This window comes from Schistocerca serialis, chromosome 1 (genome assembly GCF_023864345.2).
Source record: "Schistocerca serialis cubense isolate TAMUIC-IGC-003099 chromosome 1, iqSchSeri2.2, whole genome shotgun sequence".
In the NCBI taxonomy this organism is placed as follows: Eukaryota; Metazoa; Arthropoda; class Insecta; order Orthoptera; family Acrididae; genus Schistocerca; species Schistocerca serialis.
The window spans coordinates 235,707,759-235,727,464 of NC_064638.1; the positions used below are offsets into that span (position 1 = coordinate 235,707,759).

At 37.6% G+C, this 19,706-nt stretch overlaps 1 long non-coding RNA gene across 1 annotated transcript in view; it reads right to left on the reverse strand.

Moving 5' to 3' along the window:
- Positions 1-19,706, reverse strand: part of LOC126466630 (uncharacterized) — a 94,153-nt gene that overhangs the window by 20,246 nt on the left and 54,201 nt on the right. The window contains exons 8-10 of the long non-coding RNA XR_007585985.1: positions 15,945-17,403; positions 12,508-13,787; positions 9,656-10,345 (exon numbers count right to left, since the gene is read on the reverse strand). This is a non-coding gene — a long non-coding RNA (uncharacterized LOC126466630). The remainder of the gene's footprint in view (positions 1-9,655; positions 10,346-12,507; positions 13,788-15,944; positions 17,404-19,706) is intronic.

Here is a 19,706-nt window from a genome sequence, read left to right on the forward strand (position 1 = left end):
TACATCCTCACTATCATTGTTCTCCACCACACATTACTGAAATAATTAGGTCTATGGATTGGGAAAGAGCTACGTCCCCACACACACACGCCTCCATCCTAAATTTCACCTCACATCAGGTATCTACATCATTTCGACACACATCGTAAATTAACATAATTTCTATAATGTTGGATTTACGTGGGAGCTTCTCGTTCCAAACAACAATCAGCATGTATACCTCAATGGGAAGGGCCATCAATTACACTTTCTGTACTCCTTACATATACAGCTACTGTCACTATAACAACACTTTACTTTTCGCTCTGCATCTGCAATAGGGTCTTCAAACACCTTCTACTCTCTTCCTAATTTAAACAGTCACGGGTCTTACTCTCATCATCCGGCTCATACAAATCTCCAAAAACTCAACAGTGCAACTCTCATGATCAAATTTCATAACAGGTCTCAAACATCATCAACTTGCTAGTCATTGTCTCTTACACCTATACACTCCAACCACACCTTTGTTCATTCACCTCTAAGAACTCTTGGGACTCTTTCTCACTTCACTTAAACCTATGCCTTCTTCCAATCTCTCTTTTAAACATTGTACCAACATTGCCTTTATCAACACATCATCACTCACTCTACTCTTGGATATACTACCTTCAGTCAGGCTTCCCTCTTTTCACAGGGCACCTACGATTAACTCGCAAACAATTATTATAAATCATCCACATTTCTGCTCAACTCAGGTCTCCTCCTACTCTGCCATACATAGCGTGACAACTGCACCAATACCTACTTTTTCATTTACATTCATATCTCCAACATGCTACCAGCTCACACAAGGGACATCCAAGGATTAACAATTGCCTCGGCAAGGGAATCTCCACCTCATACCATATAAACTCCATTCTCACAAAATACTCTCTTTTCAGTGTTTTCAGCTCATACACATCACCTACATGCTAAATATTTTGTGAATAAACCTATAAACCCTTATCAACTGTCCTAATTTTTAGGGGCTCAATCTACAGGGGGAACAAAATTTCTTTCATAACAATCAAACCAACATGCATTTTGTCTCTTTTCTACTTTCTACACTAGCCTTCAATTCCTTCATCCTCGCTACCTTATCCAAAGTGAATTATTATTTGATTGGTCTTCTATTCGTACATCTCTCTACCAACTTCAAAGGATATTATACTCTCTGGGACAATACATATTCACCTCTATGGATTATCATTTCGTCAAGTCACACACACTACTAGATCACCGTATCACTAACTGTCCAAACTCAAATCTTGTAGGCAGGATATACAGGGGCAACATTAGTTCACAAACCATTCACCACCAAACTCAGCAATTCAACTTCACTTCATCATACCTCTTCACTACCACACCTCATTCCTAACTTTTTTACATTTTCTCTGGGGTAATGTTTTACTTGCTCATCTAAACATTAACCTCTACACAGACACAACGTTTTTTTACCTTCTCTGCACCATTCTCCAACCTTGTATTATCACACCTATACAAAATTTAACATCAACTTCACCTTACTCAGGTTTTTAACTCTACTTCAAACCATACACCATCAGTTACTCCATTCTTTCGAAAACTAGAACATCACAACTTCATTACCTTCATCATTTCTAATTATCACATTACTCCAATTTCATAAACCTCCACATCACGCACATACCAACTACTTAATACACACTCTCTCACACGTTACATGTCTCCACTATATCATTTCATTTCCTCTCGTATTCGAAATATTAAGGGACTGTACTTCCTACACCTTTCTACCTCCATAACACATGTCAAAGGGTAAATTCTTTTACACTAAGCCACAACAAACAAATAACCAGACACAATATAAACCTTCTTTACAACCTTATCAATAACCAAGGGTCGCTAAGTGTCTCTTTATTTCCTAGTCTTCACTGTATTTCACTTCACAATAGCTAATAACCGCTCCACAAGTGGACTCTTTAGAACTTCTACAAATTTTCCACAAAGCGACTCTCCATTACCAACATCAAGTTTCACCTTCATCATCTACATTTTTAACATTTCCTGTTCTCAACATCAGTACAACTCATTTGCCAAATAGGGTTACCAATAATACTTCCTATCCCGTCACACATAAATACTTCCTCACTATCATTATTCTCCACCACACATAACTGAAATAATGAATTCTATGGCTTGGGAAAGGGCCACATCCTCACACACACACGCCTCCATCCTAAATTTCACCTCACATCAGGTATCTACATCATTTTGACACACATCGTAAATTAACACAATTTCTATAATGTTGGATTTACGTGGGACTTCTCGTTCCAAACAACAAACAGCATGTATACCTCAATGGGAAGGGTCATCAATTACACTTTCTGTACACCTTACATATACTGCAACTTTCACTATAACAACACTTTACTTTTCGCTCTGCGTCTGCAATAGGTTCTTCAAACACCTTCTACTCTCTTCCTAATTTAAACAGTCACGGGTCTTACTCTCATCATCCGGCTCATACAAATCTCCAAAAACTCAATAGTGCAACTCTCATGATCAAATTTCATAACAGGTCTCAAACATCATCAACTTGCTAGTCATTGTCTCTTACACCTATACACTCCAACCACACCTTTGTTCATTCACCTCTAAGAACTCTTGGGACTCTTTCTCACTTTACTTAAACCTATGCCTTCTTCCAATCTCTCATTTAAACATTGTACCAACATTGCCTTTATCAACACATCATCACTCACTCTACTCTTGGATATACTACCTTCAGTCAGGCTTCCCTCTTTTCACAGGGCACCTACGATTAACTCGCAAACAGTTATTATAAATCATCCACATTTCTGCTCATCTCAGGTCTCCTCCTACTCTGCCATACATAGCGTGACAACTGCACCAATACCTACTTTTTCATTTACATTCATATCTCCAACATGCTACCAGCTCACACAAGGGACATCCAAGGATTAACAATTGCCTCGGCAAGGGAATCTCCACCTCATACCATATAAACTCCATTCTCACAAAATACTCTCTTTTCAGTGTTTTCAGCTCATACACATCACCTACATGCTAAATATTTTGTGAATAAACCTATAAACCCTTATCAACTGTCCTAATTTTTAGGGGCTCAATCTACAGGGGGAACAAAATTTCTTTCATAACAATCAAACCAACATGCATTTTGTCTCTATTCTACTTTCTACACTAGCCTTCAATTCCTTCATCCTCGCTACCTTATCCAAAGTGAATTATTATTTGATTGGTCTTCTATTCGTACATCTCTCTACCAACTTCAAAGGATATTATACTCTCTGGGACAATACATATTCACCTCTATGGATTATCATTTCGTCAAGTCACACACACTACTAGATCACCGTATCACTAACTGTCCAAACTCAAATCTTGTAGGCAGGATATACAGGGGCAACATTAGTTCACAAACCACTCACCACCAAACTCAGCAATTCAACTTCACTTCATCATACCTCTTCACTACCACACCTCATTCCTAACAATTTTACATTTTCTCTGTGGTACTATTTTATTTCCTCATCTAAACATTAACCTCTACACTGACACAACATTTTTTTTTTTCTTCTCTGCACCATTCCTCAACCTCGTATTATACCACCTTTACAATACTTAACATCAACTTCACCTTACTCACGTTTTTAACTCTACTTCAAACCATACACCATCGGTTACTCCATTCTTTCGAAAACTAGAACATCACTACTTCAGTACCTTCATCATTTCTAATTACCACATTACTCCAATTTCATAAACCTCCACATCACGCACATACCAACTACTTCATACACACTCTCTCACACGTTACATGTCTCCACTATATCATTTCCTCTCGTATCGAAATATTAAGGGACTGTACTTCCTACACCTTTCTACCTCCATAACACATGTCAAAGGGGTAAATTCTTTTACACTAAGCCACAACAAACAAAATAACCAGACACAATATAAACCTTCTTTACAATCTTATCAATAACCAAGGGTCGCTCAAGTGTCTCTTTATTTACTAGTCTTCACTGTATTTCACTTCACAATAGCTAATAACCGCTCCACAAGTGGACTCTTTAGAACTTCTACAAATTTTCCACAAAGCGACTCTCCATTACCAACATCAAGTTTCACCTTCATCATCTACATTTTTAACATTTCCTGTTCTCAACATCAGTACAACTCATTTGCCAAATAGGGTTACCAATAATACTTCCTATCCCGTCACACATAAATACTTCCTCACTATCATTATTCTCCACCACACATAACTGAAATAATGAATTCTATGGCTTGGGAAAGGGCCACGTCCTCACACACACACGCCTCCATCCTAAATTTCACCTCACATCAGGTATCTACATCATTTTGACACACATCGTAAATTAACATAATTTCTATAATGTTGGATTTACGTGGGACTTCTCGTTCCAAACAACAAACAGCATGTATACCTCAATGGGAAGGGTCATCAATTACACTTTCTGTACACCTTACATATACTGCAACTTTCACTATAACAACACTTTACTTTTCGCTCTGCGTCTGCAATAGGTTCTTCAAACACCTTCTACTCTCTTCCTAATTTAAACAGTCACGGGTCTTACTCTCATCATCCGGCTCATACAAATCTCCAAAAACTCAATAGTGCAACTCTCATGATCAAATTTCATAACAGGTCTCAAACATCATCAACTTGCTAGTCATTGTCTCTTACACCTATACACTCCAACCACACCTTTGTTCATTCACCTCTAAGAACTCTTGGGACTCTTTCTCACTTTACTTAAACCTATGCCTTCTTCCAATCTCTCTTTTAAACATTGTACCAACATTGCCTTTATCAACACATCATCACTCACTCTACTCTTGGATATACTACCTTCAGTCAGGCTTCCCTCTTTTCACAGGGCACATACGATTAACTCGCAAACAATTATTATAAATCATCCACATTTCTGCTCAACTCAGGTCTCCTCCTACTCTGCCATACATAGCGTGACAACTGCACCAATACCTACTTTTTCATTTACATTCATATCTCCAACATGCTACCAGCTCACACAAGGGACATCCAAGGATTAACAATTGCCTCGGCAAGGGAATCTCCACCTCATACCATATAAACTCCATTCTCACAAAATACTCTCTTTTCAGTGTTTTCAGCTCATACACATCACCTACATGCTAAATATTTTGTGAATAAACCTATAAACCCTTATCAACTGTCCTAATTTTTAGGGGCTCAATCTACAGGGGGAACAAAATTTCTTTCATAACAATCAAACCAACATGCATTTTGTCTCTTTTCTACTTTCTACACAAGCCTTCAATTCCTTCATCCTCGCTACCTTATCCAAAGTGAATTATTATTTGATTGGTCTTCTATTCGTACATCTCTCTACCAACTTCAAAGGATATTATACTCTCTGGGACAATACATATTCACCTCTATGGATTATCATTTCGTCAAGTCACACACACTACTAGATCACCGTATCACTAACTGTCCAAACTCAAATCTTGTAGGCAGGATATACAGGGGCAACATTAGTTCACAAACCATTCACCACCAAACTCAGCAATTCAACTTCACTTCATCATACCTCTTCACTACCACACCTCATTCCTAACTTTTTTACATTTTCTCTGTGGTACTATTTTATTTCCTCATCTAAACATTAACCTCTACACTGACACAACATTTTTTTTTTCTTCTCTGCACCATTCCTCAACCTCGTATTATACCACCTTTACAATACTTAACATCAACTTCACCTTACTCACGTTTTTAACTCTACTTCAAACCATACACCATCGGTTACTCCATTCTTTCGAAAACTAGAACATCACTACTTCAGTACCTTCATCATTTCTAATTACCACATTACTCCAATTTCATAAACCTCCACATCACGCACATACCAACTACTTCATACACACTCTCTCACACGTTACATGTCTCCACTATATCATTTCCTCTCGTATCGAAATATTAAGGGACTGTACTTCCTACACCTTTCTACCTCCATAACACATGTCAAAGGGGTAAATTCTTTTACACTAAGCCACAACAAACAAAATAACCAGACACAATATAAACCTTCTTTACAATCTTATCAATAACCAAGGGTCGCTCAAGTGTCTTTATTTACTAGTCTTCACTGTATTTCACTTCACAATAGCTAATAACCGCTCCACAAGTGGACTCTTTAGAACTTCTACAAATTTTCCACAAAGCGACACTCCATTACCAACATCAAGTTTCACCTTCATCATCTACATTTTTAACATTTCCTGTTCTCAACATCAGTACAACTCATTTGCCAAATAGGGTTACCAATAATACTTCCTATCCCGTCACACATAAATACTTCCTCACTATCATTATTCTCCACCACACATAACTGAAATTATGAATTCTATGGCTTGGGAAAGGGCCACGTCCTCACACACACACGCCTCCATCCTAAATTTCACCTCACATCAGGTATCTACATCATTTTGACACACATCGTAAATTAACATAATTTCTATAATGTTGGATTTACGTGGGAATTCTCGTTCCAAACAACAAACAGCATGTATACCTCAATGGGAAGGGTCATCAATTACACTTTCTGTACACCTTACATATACTGCAACTTTCACTATAACAACACTTTACTTTTCGCTCTGCGTCTGCAATAGGTTCTTCAAACACCTTCTACTCTCTTCCTAATTTAAACAGTCACGGGTCTTACTCTCATCATCTCACTCATACAAAACTCCAAAAACACAATACTGCAACTCTCATGATCAAATTTCATAACAGGTCTCAAACATCATCAACTTGCTAGTCATTGTTTCTTACATCTATACACTCCAACCACACCTTTGTTCATTCACCTCTAAGAACTCTTGGCACTCATTTTCACTTTACTTAAACCTATGCCATCTTCCAACCTCTCTTTTAAAAAATGTACCCACATTGCCTTTATCAACACATCATCACTCACTCTACTCTTGGATATACTACCTTCAGTCAGGCTTCCCTCTTTTCACAGGGCACCTACGATTAACTCGCAGACAATTATTATAAATCATCCACATTTCTGCTCAACTCAGGTCTCCTCCTACTCTGCCATATATAGCGTGTCAACTGCACCAATACCTACTTTTTCATTTACATTCATATCTCCAACATGCTACCAGCTCACACAAGGGACATCCAAGGATTAACAATTGCCTGGGCAATGGGAATCTCCACCTCATACCCTATAAACTCCATTCACGCAAAATACTCTCTTTTCAGTGTTTTCAGCTCATACACATCACCTACATTCCAAATATTTTGAGAATAAACCTATAAACCCTTATCAACTATCCCAATTACGGGATCAAACTACAGGGGGAACAAAACTTGTTTCATAACAATCAAACCAACATACATTTTTTCTCTTTTCTACGTTCTACACTCGCTTTCAAATCCCTCATCCTCGCTACCTCATCCAAAGCGAATTATTATTTGATTGGTTTTCTATTCGTACATCTCTCTACCAACTTCAAAGGATATTTTACTCTCTCGGACAATACATATTCACCTCTATGGATTATCATTTCAACAAGTCACACACACTACTAGATCACGGTATCACTAACTGTCCAAACTCAAATCTTGTAGGGAGGATGTACAGGGGCAACATTAGTTCACAAACCATTCACCACCAAACACAGCAATTCGACTTCACTTCATAACACCTCTTCACTACCACACCTCATTCCTAACAATTTTACATTTTCTCTGGGGTACTGTTTTATTTCCTCATCTACACATTAACCTCTACACTGACACAACCTTTTTTTACCTTTTCTGTACCATTCTACAACCTTGTATTATAACACCTATACAAAATTTAACATCAACTTCACCTTACTCAGGTAGTTCACAAACCATTCACCACCAAACACAGCAATTTGACTTCACTGCATCACACCTCTTCACTACCACACCTCATTCCTAACTATTTTACATTTTCTCTGGGGTACTGTATTACTTCCTCATCTACACATTAACCTCTACACTGACACAACCTTTCTTTACCTTCTCTGCACCATTCTACAACCTAGTATTATAACACGTATACAAAATTTAACATCAATTTCACCTTACTCAGGTTTTTAACTCTACTTCAAACCATACACCATCGGTTACTCCATTCTTTCGAAAACTAGAACATCACTACTTCAGTACCATCATCATTTCTAATTACCACATTACTCCAATTTCATAAACCTCCACATCACGCACATACCAACTACTTCATACACACTCTCTCACATGTTACATGTCTCCACTATATCATTTCATCTCGTATTCGAAATGTTAAGGGACTGTACTTCCTACACCTTTCTACCTCCATAACACATGTCAAAGGGTACATTCTTTTACACTAAGCCACAACAAACAAAATAACCAGACACAATATAAATCTTCTTTACAATCTTATCAATAACGAAGGGTTGTTCAAGTGTCTCTTTGTATTCGAAATGTTAAGGGACTGTACTTCCTACACCTTTCTACCTCCATAGCACATGTCAAAGGGTACATTCTTTTACACTAAGCCACAACAAACTAAATAACCAGACACAATATAAACCTTCTTTACAATCTCATCAATAACCAAGGGTTGTTCAAGTGTCTCTTTGTTTACTAGTCTTCACTGTATTTCACTTCGCAATAGCTAATAACCTCTCCACAAGTGGACTCTTTAGAACTTCTACAAATTTTAATGGTAACACAATCACACTCCACAAAGCGACCCTCCATTACCAACATCAAGTTTCACCTTCATCATCTACATTTTTAACATTTCCTGTTCTCAACATCAGTACAATGCATTTGCCAAATAGGGGTACCAATAAAACTTCTTATCCCGTCACACACAAATACATCCTCACTATCATTATTCTCCACCACACATAACTGAAATAATTAATTCTATGGATTGGGAAAGAACTACGTCCTCACACACACACGCCTCCATACTAAATTTCACCTCACATCAGGTATCTACACCATTTCGACACACATCGTAAATTAACATAATTTCTATAATGTTGGATTTACGTGGGAGCTTCTCGTTCCAAACAACAGTCAGCATGTATACCTCAATGGGAAGGGCCATCAATTACACTTTCTGTACACCTTACATATACTGCAACTATCACTATAACAACACTTTACCTTTCACTCTGTATCTGCAATAGGGTCTTCAAACACCTTCTACTCTCTTCCTAATTTAATCAGTCACGGGTCTTACTCTCATCATCCGTCTCATACAAATCTCCAAAAACTCAATAATGCAACTCTCATGATCAAATTTCATAACAGGTCTCAAACATCATCAACTTGCTAGTCATTGTTTCTTACATCTATACACTCCAACCACACCTTTGTTCAGTCACCTCTAAGATTTCTTGGGACTCTTTCTCACTTTACTTAAATCTATGCCTTCTTCCAATCTCTCTTTTAAACATTGTACCCACATTGCCTTTATCAACACATCATCACTCACTCTACTCTTGGATATAGTATCTTCAGTCAGGCTTCCCTCTTTTCACAGGGCACCTACGATTAACTCGCAAACAATTATTATAAATCATCCACATTTCTGCTCAACCTACGTCTCCTCCTACTCTGCCATACATAGCGTGACAACTGCACCAATACCTACTTTTTCATTTACATTCATATCTCCAACATGCTACTAGCTCACACAAGGAACATCCAAGGATTAACAATTGCCTCGGCAAGGGAATCTCCACCTCATACCATATAAACTCCATTCTCACAAAATACTCTCTTTTCAGTGTTTTCAGCTCATACACATCACCTACATTCTAAATATTTTGAGAATAAACCTATAAACCCTTATCAACTATCCTAATTTTTAGGGGATCATTCTACAGGGGGAACAAAATTTCTTTCATAACAATCAAACCAACATGCTTTTGTCTCTTTTCTACTTTCTACACTAGCCTTCAATTCCCACATCCTCGCTACCTTATCCAAAGTGAATTATTATTTGATTGGTCTTCTATTCGTACATCTCTCTACCAACTTCAAAGGATATTATACTCTCTGGGACAATACATATTCACCTCAATGGATTATCATTTCGTCGAGTCACACACACTACTAGATCACCGTATCACTAACTGTCCAAACTCTAATCTTGTAGGCAGGACGGACAGGGGCAACATTAGTTCACAAACCATTCACCATCAAACTCAGCAATTCGACTTCACTTCATCACACCTCTTCACTACCACACCTCATTCCTAAATTTTTTACATTTTCTCTGGGGTAATGTTTTATTTCCTCATCTAAACATTAACCTCTACACAGACACAACCTTTTTTTACCTTCTCTGCACCATTCTCCAACCTTGTATTGCAACACCTATACAAAATTTAACGTCAACATCACCTTACTCACGTTTTTAACTCTACTTCAAACCATACACCATCGGTTACTCCATTCTTTTGAAAACTAGAACATCACTACTTCAGTACCATCATCATTTCTAATTACCACATTACTCCAATTTCATAAACCTCCACATCACGCACATAACAACTACTTCATACACACTCTCTCACAAGTTACATGTCTCCACTATATCATTTCCTCTCGTATTCGAAATGTTAAGGGACTGTACTTCCTACACCTTTCTACCTCCATAACACATGTCAAAGGGTACATTCTTTTACACTAAGCCACAACAAACAAAATAATCAGACACAATATAAACCTTCTTTACAATCTTATCAATAACCAAGGGTCGCTCAAGTGTCTCTTTATTTACTAGTCTTCACTGTATTTCACTTCACAATAGCTAATAACCTCTCCACAAATGGACTCTTTAGAACTTCTACAAATTTTAATGGTAACACAATCACACTCCACAAAGCGACCCTCCATTACCAACATCAAGTTTCACCTTCATCATCTACATTTTTAACATTTCCTGTTCTCAATATCAGTACAACGCAGTTGCCAAATACGGGTACCAATAAAACTTCTTATCCCGTCAGACACAAATACATCCTCACTATCATTATTCCCCACCACACATAACTGAAATAATTAATTCTATGGATTGGGGAAGAACTACGTCCTCACACACACACACACACGCCTCCATCCTAAATTTCACCTCACATCAGGTATCTACATCATTTCGACACACATCGTAAATTAACATAATTTCTATAATGTTGGATTAACGTGGGAGCTTCTCGTTCCAAACAACAATCAGAATGTATACCTCAATGGGGAGGGCCATCAATTACACTTTCTGTACACCCTACATATACTGCAACTGTCACTATAACAACACTTTACTTTTCACTCTGTATCTGCAATAGGGTCTTCAAACACCTTTTACTCTCTTCCTAATTTAAACAGTCACGGGTCTTACTCTCATCATCCGGCTCATACAAATCTCCAAAAACTCAATAATGCAACTCTCATGATCAAATTTCATAACAGGTCTCAAACATCATCAACTTGCTAGTCATTGTGTCTTACATCTATACACTCCAACCACACCTTTGTTCAGTCACCTCTAAGATTTCTTGGGACTCTTTCTCACTTTACTTAAATCTATGCCTTCTTCCAATCTCTCTTTTAAACATTGTACCCACATTGCCTTTATCAACACATCATAACTCAGTCTACTCTTGGATATACTATCTTCAGTCTGGCTTCCCTCTTTTCACAGGGCACCTACGATTAACTCGCAAACAATTATTATAAATCATCCACATTTCTGCTCAACTCAGGTCTCCTCCTACTCTGCCATACATAGCGTGACAACTGCACCAATACCTACTTTTTCATTTACATTCATATCTCCAACATGCTAGCAGCTCACACAAGGGACATCCAAGGATTAACAATTGCCTGGGCAATGGGAATCTCCACCTCATACCCTATAAACTCCATTCACGCAAAATACTCTCTTTTCAGTGTTTTCAGCTCATACACATCACCTACATTCCAAATATTTTGAGAATAAACCTATAAACCCTTATCAACTATCCCAATTACGGGATCAAACTACAGGGGGAACAAAACTTGTTTCATAACAATCAAACCAACATACATTTTTTCTCTTTTCTACGTTCTACACTCGCTTTCAAATCCCTCATCCTCGCTACCTCATCCAAAGCGAATTATTATTTGATTGGTCTTCTATTCGTACATCTCTCTACCAACTTCAAAGGATATTTTACTCTCTCGGACAATACATATTCACCTCTATGGATTATCATTTCAACAAGTCACACACACTACTAGATCACGGTATCACTAACTGTCCAAACTCAAATCTTGTAGGGAGGATGTACAGGGGCAACATTAGTTCACAAACCATTCACCACCAAACACAGCAATTCGACTTCACTTCATAACACCTCTTCACTACCACACCTCATTCCTAACAATTTTACATTTTCTCTGGGGTACTGTTTTATTTCCTCATCTACACATTAACCTCTACACTGACACAACCTTTTTTTACCTTTTCTGTACCATTCTACAACCTTGTATTATAACACCTATACAAAATTTAACATCAACTTCACCTTACTCAGGTAGTTCACAAACCATTCACCACCAAACACAGCAATTTGACTTCACTGCATCACACCTCTTCACTACCACACCTCATTCCTAACTATTTTACATTTTCTCTGGGGTACTGTATTACTTCCTCATCTACACATTAACCTCTACACTGACACAACCTTTCTTTACCTTCTCTGCACCATTCTACAACCTAGTATTATAACACGTATACAAAATTTAACATCAATTTCACCTTACTCAGGTTTTTAACTCTACTTCAAACCATACACCATCGGTTACTCCATTCTTTCGAAAACTAGAACATCACTACTTCAGTACCATCATCATTTCTAATTACCACATTACTCCAATTTCATAAACCTCCACATCACGCACATACCAACTACTTCATACACACTCTCTCACATGTTACATGTCTCCACTATATCATTTCATCTCGTATTCGAAATGTTAAGGGACTGTACTTCCTACACCTTTCTACCTCCATAACACATGTCAAAGGGTACATTCTTTTACACTAAGCCACAACAAACAAAATAACCAGACACAATATAAATCTTCTTTACAATCTTATCAATAACGAAGGGTTGTTCAAGTGTCTCTTTGTATTCGAAATGTTAAGGGACTGTACTTCCTACACCTTTCTACCTCCATAGCACATGTCAAAGGGTACATTCTTTTACACTAAGCCACAACAAACTAAATAACCAGACACAATATAAACCTTCTTTACAATCTCATCAATAACCAAGGGTTGTTCAAGTGTCTCTTTGTTTACTAGTCTTCACTGTATTTCACTTCGCAATAGCTAATAACCTCTCCACAAGTGGACTCTTTAGAACTTCTACAAATTTTAATGGTAACACAATCACACTCCACAAAGCGACCCTCCATTACCAACATCAAGTTTCACCTTCATCATCTACATTTTTAACATTTCCTGTTCTCAACATCAGTACAATGCATTTGCCAAATAGGGGTACCAATAAAACTTCTTATCCCGTCACACACAAATACATCCTCACTATCATTATTCTCCACCACACATAACTGAAATAATTAATTCTATGGATTGGGAAAGAACTACGTCCTCACACACACACGCCTCCATACTAAATTTCACCTCACATCAGGTATCTACACCATTTCGACACACATCGTAAATTAACATAATTTCTATAATGTTGGATTTACGTGGGAGCTTCTCGTTCCAAACAACAGTCAGCATGTATACCTCAATGGGAAGGGCCATCAATTACACTTTCTGTACACCTTACATATACTGCAACTATCACTATAACAACACTTTACCTTTCACTCTGTATCTGCAATAGGGTCTTCAAACACCTTCTACTCTCTTCCTAATTTAATCAGTCACGGGTCTTACTCTCATCATCCGTCTCATACAAATCTCCAAAAACTCAATAATGCAACTCTCATGATCAAATTTCATAACAGGTCTCAAACATCATCAACTTGCTAGTCATTGTTTCTTACATCTATACACTCCAACCACACCTTTGTTCAGTCACCTCTAAGATTTCTTGGGACTCTTTCTCACTTTACTTAAATCTATGCATTCTTCCAATCTCTCTTTTAAACATTGTACCCACATTGCCTTTATCAACACATCATCACTCACTCTACTCTTGGATATACTATCTTCAGTCAGGCTTCCCTCTTTTCACAGGGCACCTACGATTAACTCGCAAACAATTATTATAAATCATCCACATTTCTGCTCAACCTACGTCTCCTCCTACTCTGCCATACATAGCGTGACAACTGCACCAATACCTACTTTTTCATTTACATTCATATCTCCAACATGCTACTAGCTCACACAAGGAACATCCAAGGATTAACAATTGCCTCGGCAAGGGAATCTCCACCTCATACCATATAAACTCCATTCTCACAAAATACTCTCTTTTCAGTGTTTTCAGCTCATACACATCACCTACATTCTAAATATTTTGAGAATAAACCTATAAACCCTTATCAACTATCCTAATTTTTAGGGGATCATTCTACAGGGGGAACAAAATTTCTTTCATAACAATCAAACCAACATGCTTTTGTCTCTTTTCTACTTTCTACACTAGCCTTCAATTCCCACATCCTCGCTACCTTATCCAAAGTGAATTATTATTTGATTGGTCTTCTATTCGTACATCTCTCTACCAACTTCAAAGGATATTATACTCTCTGGGACAATACATATTCACCTCAATGGATTATCATTTCGTCGAGTCACACACACTACTAGATCACCGTATCACTAACTGTCCAAACTCTAATCTTGTAGGCAGGACGGACAGGGGCAACATTAGTTCACAAACCATTCACCATCAAACTCAGCAATTCGACTTCACTTCATCACACCTCTTCACTACCACACCTCATTCCTAAATTTTTTACATTTTCTCTGGGGTAATGTTTTATTTCCTCATCTAAACATTAACCTCTACACAGACACAACCTTTTTTTACCTTCTCTGCACCATTCTCCAACCTTGTATTGCAACACCTATACAAAATTTAACGTCAACATCACCTTACTCACGTTTTTAACTCTACTTCAAACCATACACCATCGGTTACTCCATTCTTTTGAAAACTAGAACATCACTACTTCAGTACCATCATCATTTCTAATTACCACATTACTCCAATTTCATAAACCTCCACATCACGCACATAACAACTACTTCATACACACTCTCTCACAAGTTACATGTCTCCACTATATCATTTCCTCTCGTATTCGAAATGTTAAGGGACTGTACTTCCTACACCTTTCTACCTCCATAACACATGTCAAAGGGTACATTCTTTTACACTAAGCCACAACAAACAAAATAATCAGACACAATATAAACCTTCTTTACAATCTTATCAATAACCAAGGGTCGCTCAAGTGTCTCTTTATTTACTAGTCTTCACTGTATTTCACTTCACAATAGCTAATAACCTCTCCACAAGTGGACTCTTTAGAACTTCTACAAATTTTAATGGTAACACAATCACACTCCACAAAGCGACCCTCCATTACCAACATCAAGTTTCACCTTCATCATCTACATTTTTAACATTTCCTGTTCTCAATATCAGTACAACGCAGTTGCCAAATACGGGTACCAATAAAACTTCTTATCCCGTCAGACACAAATACATCCTCACTATCATTATTCCCCACCACACATAACTGAAATAATTAATTCTATGGATTGGGGAAGAACTACGTCCTCACACACACACACACACGCCTCCATCCTAAATTTCACCTCACATCAGGTATCTACATCATTTCGACACACATCGTAAATTAACATAATTTCTATAATGTTGGATTAACGTGGGAGCTTCTCGTTCCAAACAACAATCAGAATGTATACCTCAATGGGGAGGGCCATCAATTACACTTTCTGTACACCCTACATATACTGCAACTGTCACTATAACAACACTTTACTTTTCACTCTGTATCTGCAATAGGGTCTTCAAACACCTTTTACTCTCTTCCTAATTTAAACAGTCACGGGTCTTACTCTCATCATCCGGCTCATACAAATCTCCAAAAACTCAATAATGCAACTCTCATGATCAAATTTCATAACAGGTCTCAAACATCATCAACTTGCTAGTCATTGTGTCTTACATCTATACACTCCAACCACACCTTTGTTCAGTCACCTCTAAGATTTCTTGGGACTCTTTCTCACTTTACTTAAATCTATGCCTTCTTCCAATCTCTCTTTTAAACATTGTACCCACATTGCCTTTATCAACACATCATAACTCAGTCTACTCTTGGATATACTATCTTCAGTCTGGCTTCCCTCTTTTCACAGGGCACCTACGATTAACTCGCAAACAATTATTATAAATCATCCACATTTCTGCTCAACTCAGGTCTCCTCCTACTCTGCCATACATAGCGTGACAACTGCACCAATACCTACTTTTTCATTTACATTCATATCTCCAACATGCTACCAGCTCACACAAGGGACATCCAAGGATTTACAATTGCCTCGGCAAGGGAATCTCCACCTTATACCATATAAACTCCATTCTCACAAAATACTCTCTTTTCAGTGTTTTCAGCTCATACACATCACCTACATTCTAAATATTTTGAGAATAAACCTATAAACCCTTATCAACTATCCTAATTTTTAGGGGATCAATCTACAGGGGGAACAAAATTTATTTCATAACAATCAAACCAACATGCATTTTGTCTCTTTTCTACTTTCTACACTCGCTTTCAATTCCCTCATCCTCGTTACCTCATCCAAGGCGAAATATTATTTGATTGGTCTTCTATTCGTACATCTCTCTACCAACTTCAAAGGATATTTTACTCTCTGGGACAATACATATTCACCTCTATGGATTATCATTTCCACAAGTCACACACACTACTAGATCACCGTATCACTAACTGTCCAAACTCAAATCTTGTAGCCAGGATGTACAGGGGCAAAATTAGTTCACAAACCATTCACCACCAAACACAGCAATTCGACTTCACTTCATCACACCTCTTCACTACCACACCTCATTCCTAACTTTTTTTACATTTTCTCTGGGGTACTGTTTTATTTCCTCATCTACACATTAACCTCTACACTGACACAACCTTTTTTTACCTTCTCTGCACCATTCTACAACCTTGTAATATAACACCTATACAAAATTTAACATCAACTTCATCTTACTCACGTTTTTAACTCTACTTCAAACCATACACCATCAGTTACTCCATTCTTTCGAAAACTAGAACATCACTACTTCAGTACCTTCATCATTTCTAATTACCACATTACTCCAATTTCATAAACCTCCACATTACGCACATACCAACTACTTCATACACACTCTCTCACACGTTACATGTCTCCACTATATCATTTCCTCTCGTATTCGAAATATTAAGGGACTGTACTTCCTACACCTTTCTACCTCCATAACACATGTCAAAGGGGTAAATTCTTTTACACTAAGCCACAACAAACAAAATAACCAGACACAATATAAACCTTCTTTACAATCTTATCAATAACCATGGGTCCCACAAGTGTCTCTTTATTTGCTACTCTTCACTGTATTTCACTTCACAATAGCTAATAACCGCTCCACAAGTGGACTCTTTAGAACGTCTACAAATTTTAACTGTAACACAATCACACTCCACAAAGCGACTCTCCATTACCAACATCAAGTTTCACCTTCATCATCTACATTTTTAACCTTTCCTGTTCTCAACATCAGTACAACTCATTTGCCAAATAGGAGTACCAATAATACTTCTTATCCCGTCACACATAAATACTTCCTCACTTAAATACTTCCTCACTATCATTTTCTCCACCACACATAACTGAAATAATTAATTCTATGGCTTGGGAAAGGGCCACGTCCTCACACACACACGCCTCCATCCTAAATTTCACCTCACATCAGGTATCTACATCATTTTGACACACATCGTAAATTAACATAATTTCTATAATGTTGGATTTACGTGGGACTTCTCGTTCCAAACAACAAACAGCATGTATACCTCAATGGGAAGGGTCATCAATTACACTTTCTGTACACCTTACATATACTGCAACTTTCACTATAACAACACTTTACTTTTCGCTCTGCGTCTGCAATAGGTTCTTCAAACACCTTCTACTCTCTTCCTAATTTAAACAGTCACGGGTCTTACTCTCATCATCCGGCTCATACAAATCTCCAAAAACTCAATAGTGCAACTCTCATGATCTAATTTCATAACAGGTCTCAAACATCATCAACTTGCTAGTCATTGTCTCTTACACCTATACACTCCAACCACACCTTTGTTCATTCACCTCTAAGAACTCTTGGGACTCTTTCTCACTTTACTTAAACCTATGCCTTCTTCCAATCTCTCATTTAAACATTGTACCAACATTGCCTTTATCAACACATCATCACTCACTCTACTCTTGGATATACTACCTTCAGTCAGGCTTCCCTCTTTTCACAGGGCACCTACGATTAACTCGCAAACAGTTATTATAAATCATCCACATTTCTGCTCAACTCAGGTCTCCTCCTACTCTGCCATACATAGCGTGACAACTGCACCAATACCTACTTTTTCATTTACATTCATATCTCCAACATGCTACCAGCTCACACAAGGGACATCCAAGGATTAACAATTGCCTCGGCAAGGGAATCTCCACCTCATACCATATAAACTCCATTCTCACAAAATACTCTCTTTTCAGTGTTTTCAGCTCATACACATCACCTACATGCTAAATATTTTGTGAATAAACCTATAAACCCTTATCAACTGTCCTAATTTTTAGGGGCTCAATCTACAGGGGGAACAAAATTTCTTTCATAACAATCAAACCAACATGCATTTTGTCTCTTTTCTACTTTCTACACTAGCCTTCAATTCCTTCATCCTCGCTACCTTATCCAAAGTGAATTATTATTTGATTGGTCTTCTATTCGTACATCTCTCTACCAACTTCAAAGGATATTATACTCTCTGGGACAATACATATTCACCTCTATGGATTATCATTTCGTCAAGTCACACACACTACTAGATCACCGTATCACTAACTGTCCAAACTCAAATCTTGTAGGCAGGATATACAGGGGCAACATTAGTTCACAAACCATTCACCACCAAACTCAGCAATTCAACTTCACTTCATCATACCTCTTCACTACCACACCTCATTCCTAACTTTTTTACATTTTCTCTGGGGTAATGTTTCATTTCCTCATCTAAACATTAACCTCTACACAGACACAACCTTTTTTTACCTTCTCTGCACCATTCTCCAACCTTGTATTGCAACACCTATACAAAATTTAACATCAACTTCACCTTACTCACGTTTTTAACTCTACTTCAAACCATACACCATCGGTTACTCCATTCTTTCGAAAACTAGAACATCACTACTTCAGTATCTTCATCATTTCTAATTACCACATTACTCCAATTTCATAAACCT